Here is a 6,680-nt window from a genome sequence, read left to right as displayed (position 1 = left end):
CAGGTTTGCGCCACAGATAAAGTTGGTGAATGAATTAGCAATATGCAGCAAGTACAGCCCTGTACAACAGTACACGTCTTTCCTCCTGAACATGACACAGCAGTGTGCTGAGGTGGTCAAGAAGGCCAAAGGCGTCCTGGCCTGGTTGGGAACAGTGTGACCAGCAGGTCCAGAGAGGTCATTCTCCCCTGTACTCAGCATGGCTTGGACTGCATCTTGAGTGCTGTGTCCAGTTCTGGGCCACATAATTTTGGAAGGATGTTGAGATGCTCAAATGTGTCCAGAGAAGGGCAGTAAGGCTGCTGAGGGGTCTAGAACCCTGTGAAGAGCAGATTAGGGAAATGGGGTTGCTTAGCTTGGAGAAGAGAAGGTTCAGGGAAGACCTTTTCATTCCCTACAACTCCCTGAAAGGAGAGTGTAGCCAGGAGGGAGCTGGTCTCTTCTCCCAGGAAAATCTTGATAGAGTCTCAAGTTGTGCCAGGGAAAGTTTATGCTAGACATTAGGAAAAAATTCTTCACCAAAAGACTGACTGGGCATTAGAATGGGCTGTCCAGGGAGATGGCGGAGTCACTGTCCCTAAAGGTATTTGAAAAAAGACTGGACATGGTATTAATATCATGGTTTAATAGATGAGGAGATGTTAGGTCATAGGGTGGATCTGATGATCTCAGAGATCTTTTCCAACCTAGTTAATTCTGTGATGCTGTGATTCTTCTTTCTTTGTCACCCCAAGACACCATCTTAAAGAAAATGGTTTAAAATTGGCTGAGATTTATTTGTACCTGCATCATATTCCCCTGTTTGGAATAAATGACATTGTTCTTGCTCCATTACGTAAAGATACTCTTTCCCCAAGAGAATATGGGTGACCAGGGAGAGGTCATATGCAGTGCTCTGGAAAACAGAAAAGACTATGAGCATCTGTGAACATTGTTGGAGACACTGTTTTATTGTACTGCTGAATTTCCCTCAAATATTCCTTTAAGATCAAATAAAGTAGTAGAATCTTGTACGAATGAGTCAGCAGCCTGGAATGTCTCAATGTTGTCATACAAGTGAGCAGTCCTCTGGAGTAAAGTAAATTAATTCAATGAACCCCAATAGCATTGTTCAGATAAAGCAATGGGTTGTTTCATAGCTGGAAGCCATTGATACAACACACTTTCATTTCTTTTATGAACCTGCCAGAACTTATTTAAAACCAACAACATTTGCTGAATAGGTTTCTGAATAGAATTCAGCCACAGAGATGAAAATTTTGAAAACTTCTGTTATAAAGATTAAATAATTTTCAGCTACATTAGACTCTATGGATTTTTTCTTTGCTTAAAAATATGATGAAAATTGCTTTACTTTCACTACATTGCCCTTGGCTGGAAAAGAAAGTAATTTAAATACTTCTAATTTACCATGCTCTCATTATCTGGTACACGAATTCTTGGTTTATTTGAGCAGATGCTGCCTAGACAAATGCAGATAATTTCCATTTCTGTTTAGATAACAGTAATGAATCTACAATGAATACTATTATAACATTTGAAACACTTGAATTTGAGAGTGTTTCTTTTAGTTTTTTATGAAATCGCTCAGAGGCCATGTCCACACCTCCCCTTTTCCCCCACTCCCAATTCCTGGATGTTACTGAATCTAAGCAGAACATTTTAAAATTTATTCAATTGTAAAGATAGTATATGGGGGAAAAAAGGTTAAAAAAAAGAGATATTTTTCATTCCTTTAATTATACTTATTTCTGAAACCTGGTAATAGCAACTTTATTGGCACAATGCTAATTGGTAATATCATCAATGTCAGGTAAAATGCTTAAATTCCTTTTTGTCCTGAGAAGAGTTTAGAGTATGCATTTCTCCATTCATGTTTAGACAACTGGGACTCATTTTTAGCAGTACGTGCCAATTGCAAAAAAAAAAAAAACCAAAAAATCAAAGCAAATCAAACAAACCCCAAACCACAAAACAAGCTAAAAAAAAAAAAAAGTAACAGCAATAACAATGAAAAAGTAGCCCAAACAAGCAAAGGACTGGGCTATATATTTGAGTTTCATGAGTTTCTTGCAGTGCTACTTCAGGAAGATGAATCCCAAAATTTTGTTATAATTGACAAGACAACAGCATGAGTGGTTACCTTGCTGTATGGGAAAGCTGTAGTAAGAAAGATCTCACTGCTTGTTAAGCACAGTGGACTGTGTAGTCTTGATAGCACAAATCAGGCCAGAGTAATTCTAGGAGATGAATTTCAATACTAAGATAAAATGGAAACACTTACACTAAATTAAATATTGGCTCATTTGGGAAACAATACCAGAAGTAATTAATTTATAATGAGTATTATTACCAAAGGCAAATGATCTGCCCAGATCTGCATAAATTATCTTAATATAGTTGTACAAATTTCATGTGACATATAAAAGCTGGAGATCCACTAACACTCCTCCATTCCCCTTTAGCATACACTGCCTGTTTGGCCAGTGTGTGCCCCTCCTCTTGGCTGTACACCGTGTATGGTGCTATAACAACCCATGGCTCTGGTGCAGTATGGTAGATACAGTTTGTTTTTCAGAGTTCCATATGTTGGAGCTATTAAGAATAATATCCCCTTGAGATTATTCAGGAAAGCTGGACAGAATAGAAAAAAATTAATCTCAAAAAATTATATAATCATTAAAGAAGAATATAACTTTCCCTAAGCTTCAGAATCCAACAGATAATCATTGGATCCCCATTCATAAAATCCAGGACTTCTGCTGGAATTATGCAATATTCCAAAAGTGGCAGAATCATTTTTAAGTATAGCTTTGGAGGTACTTTAGAAAAAAGATATCATGAGAATATTTCTAATTCTTACTGCTCAGTGTCTTGTTACTTTTAAAATTTTAGTATGGCCAAAGAAGATGATAAAAAGAACAAAGAATCCAATTTTGTCAGTATTCAAGACAGAAGTTAGTCTCTCCCTAAAGGATTGGTTGTTTTCTCTTGTATTGCTTTACTCTGTGTGAATTGCCTGAAGTGTGTCATAAAATTGGACACACCACCTTTAAATATTTGAATCTTTGTTCTACAGACTGGCCTTGTGTACTTACAGTTTGTGCTTTTCAATCAAAATAAACAATTTTATTTGAAAAAATATCCTTGGGTATTTGGGACAGAACAATGTGTTTTCTTTCTATGTCCTTTTTCATTCCCCACTGCTTTCATTATTAGAACATTTTGGAGAAGACCTGTAGGCCTGTCCTGAACCTGTGTAAAGATTCATTTGCCTAAGTTTAGCTGACAAATCACCAGAAGTGCTCGGCAGCATAAAGTCATAGTGCTGATGAGGAAAAACATAAAACTGCATTTAAATAATCAAATAATATAATTTAGAACATGCTAATGAATGTTCTACTAATCTAATCAAACTGTTAAGGAGCTTGGTGTAATTTAAAGAGAAATGGAAGTCTTGGAATATCTTTCAAAATGCAGCAACAAAAGTTTAATCCTGGTACAAGCAAAGCTTTCCATCAGAACATTATGCTACATCTGTCGTGTGTGGTACTTATGGCTATCACAAAATTGCAGGTCTAGAAAATACCAAAGAAGTTTTATAAAATGATCCTTAAAATGTAAACTAAAATCAGCTGTGTAAAATCAGGCTGCTTTAAAGGACCAGGAGAATGTAGGAAGAAGCTATTTGGAATGAGGCTTCTGACTTCCCAGATACCTTGAGGAGTGGTTCAGTAAATTATACCTGTCCATACCTCTTTATTATTGTATTCCAGGCTTAGGCTAAAAAGAGTTGTGTGAATAAATAAGGTCAGATGTTTGAAGTGTAACTTGAAATAAAGAGGTAGTAGTGGTTCTGTGGCTGGATACATTTATGACTCCTTCTCTCCTTCTAATAAGGTACGTATAGACCGCTTGCTCTACATATTCCTAGAAATATTTGGTTTTAGGCTTTCTTTCCAAATTACTTTTGTATATTACACCGTGTTCATGCAGTTTAGCAGGATTTAGAAGCCTCAGAAGAGTTCAATACTGTTATATGGTGTACTAGAATAGCATTCAGTATTTTAAAAGTCTTTGGAGAATTTTTTTACATGTGGTTTTATATGATTTTCAAGTGTAGATCTCTTAAAACATGAAGACGGTTCTCCTGAAAACCATTTTTGAAGAAACAGAAGCTACCATTCAGTCTATGAATACAAAAGTCTTAAAAACCCTATTCCACAGAAATTAAGTTTCATAATTTGATTATCAGAAGATTTGAAAAAAACTGTACCGTAATTTACTTTTCCTTCTTCCTGTTCCAGAATGCAATTTTAAATATCCTAGGAACAAAGACTCTCTAAGAAAATTCTAACTGCTTCAGAGTCACTCTATTCCTGACATGGTAATGTTCGTTCATGCACTTGAATTTATATTGTGACTCTTGGAAGAATGGCAGTTGCAAATAGATTTTTTTTCCTAGCTGAATAGGTGTTCATAAATAAAGCTTAGAGATGCAACCTGCTTTATAAATGGCTAAAATATCCTGGGGCTGAAAATAAGTCAAGAAGAAAAAGATACAGTAATCTTTGCTTATACCAACAGATATTTTTAGAAAACACATTTTTAAACCACTTAGAGGTTCAGTCAAAACAATAATTCACTTTCTGCAGATATTCCTAGACAGTATATCTTTACTGCATAGTTAATTCTAGCTGTTATTTATCTATTATCCCTTTCCATCTGAACAAAGAAGCTCTGAGCAGGATTTAAAAGGGCTTTAAATCTTATCCATTTTACCAAGATGGAACATAGGCTCCATTAAGAGTCAGGATGATACATCAGTGGTGAAGATACAAGTGAATGAAGTATTCTGAATATTCTCCTGTTCCTCTTTCATTATTAAACATGAAGAACAGGTATAATCTCCCACAGAGAACTGAAGAAGAGTCCTACACAAAAGAGTACATATACCTGCTATCCTTCCCCAGACACAAAAAGAAACTTCATATATGCCCAGGAAATACTTGCATAGTGCACATGACAATCTAAAATTCAGCAAGTACCAGTGTTGCTGAAAAGACAAATGCAAACAAATATTTTTCTCTGGATTTCATCAACTTTCTCCAACCAGAAAAGGAGCAGTGCTACAACACATTATGCTAGTATAGTGAAGAGTAGAGCAAGTGCTCTGATAGCACTTAGCAACTGCGCAGCTTTTCCCTAGGTGTCTGTCAAACATATATAAGGATAGGTATCAGTAATGACCACGGAAAGATCATACAAATCAAATGACAACATGTTAGTACGATACAAAACTGCTGTTATCTGAGCTTAGGCTACAGTGTGCTCCATGCCTAGAAAGAATTTGGTATGTCTAGAAGTAGGGGCAGGCTCATGCCAAGTAAGTAGGCAAAGTTATTTTTCCTTTGCATGGAACTTTTCAGCATATTCTACATTATAACTATTAGGAACTGAAATTCATTCATCTTTCTGCTTCAGCACAAAAATCTACATCTGGCATGTGCTGCGTGAAGCACAGTGCAGCAAAACTGCTTCTGTTCACTGCTTCTCTACTGTGGAAATATGTCCAAAGATACCCAAATGACCTCTGCACCTGTGCTCTATTCCACTCCGGGTTCAGTGCTGAATTTCAGCAGCAGAAATCAGAAATGTGCCTTGTGCACATGCACTACACTGGTACATATCTAGCCACCTGAAAAGGGACAGCATGACCTTCAAAAGAGACAGGAAAATCATGATATAAGAAGGATGTTTAAAATCTGGATGTAACATTGATTCTCAATTTCAAATACCTCAAGAGAATAAATAATAGGTCTGAACTGCAAAAGATAGACAGTGGAAAAATACATTCTGTATGTCCTGTGAAATTGTTGCTAACTTTCTAAAATGGGTGATATCCAATAATTATAATTTATTGACATAATTAAACAAAATGTATTTATTTAAGTTGATTTTTCCTCTCTTATATGTCTTAATTTCTCTCATGCTACAGTTTTTTGATTACTTCCAGCAGCTAACATGGTAACATAAAAATAGTTGGTCAGATTTGATTTGGGTGTTTTGTTTTTAAAAATAATTTACTTAGACTTGTCTGTTTTCTATGAAGATAAATTAATGTGAAAAGAAAGAGATAAGATAAAATAGAAGGCACTTGTCTTTATGCATTCATTCATGAATGTGAGACACCTAACATGGGAGAAAGGCATTTTTAATTATATCCTGTTAATAGGATAGGCAAGTTTTTGCCCGGCTATCAGAAAGTGACTATACAGAGACACTATGACTTATTCTTTTTTAAATGGAAGACTCTTGAACTCTGGACTGTGAGCTGTAGCATAAAATCTATTCTAAGAAGGGCAACTGTTCTGATCCCAGTAAATATAGCTTTTAAAAAGGGTTGAAAGCCCAGATGAATCAGGAGATTAGTAATAGACTGTAGAGCCTTTTCACTGCTAAGTCATTAGTTCAAGTGCAGCCATGACTGGCAGGGTTTGAATCACGGCTCTTTGATGGCAGTTAGAAAGAGTGTATGAAGAAAATTCTGTAGTCTTTGTTCCTGTTTTGTTTTAGAGGGCATCTCTGTTACAAAATCCTCATTATTAAACATTCAATAGAAGGCTAGTCAACTAAATGGTTGCTCTGTTTCAAGCCCTGGCTGTATGTTGGAAAACAAC

This window comes from Zonotrichia albicollis, chromosome Z (assembly GCF_047830755.1).
Source record: "Zonotrichia albicollis isolate bZonAlb1 chromosome Z, bZonAlb1.hap1, whole genome shotgun sequence".
NCBI lineage: Eukaryota > Metazoa > Chordata > Aves > Passeriformes > Passerellidae > Zonotrichia > Zonotrichia albicollis.
This window is presented reverse-complemented; position numbering follows the sequence as displayed.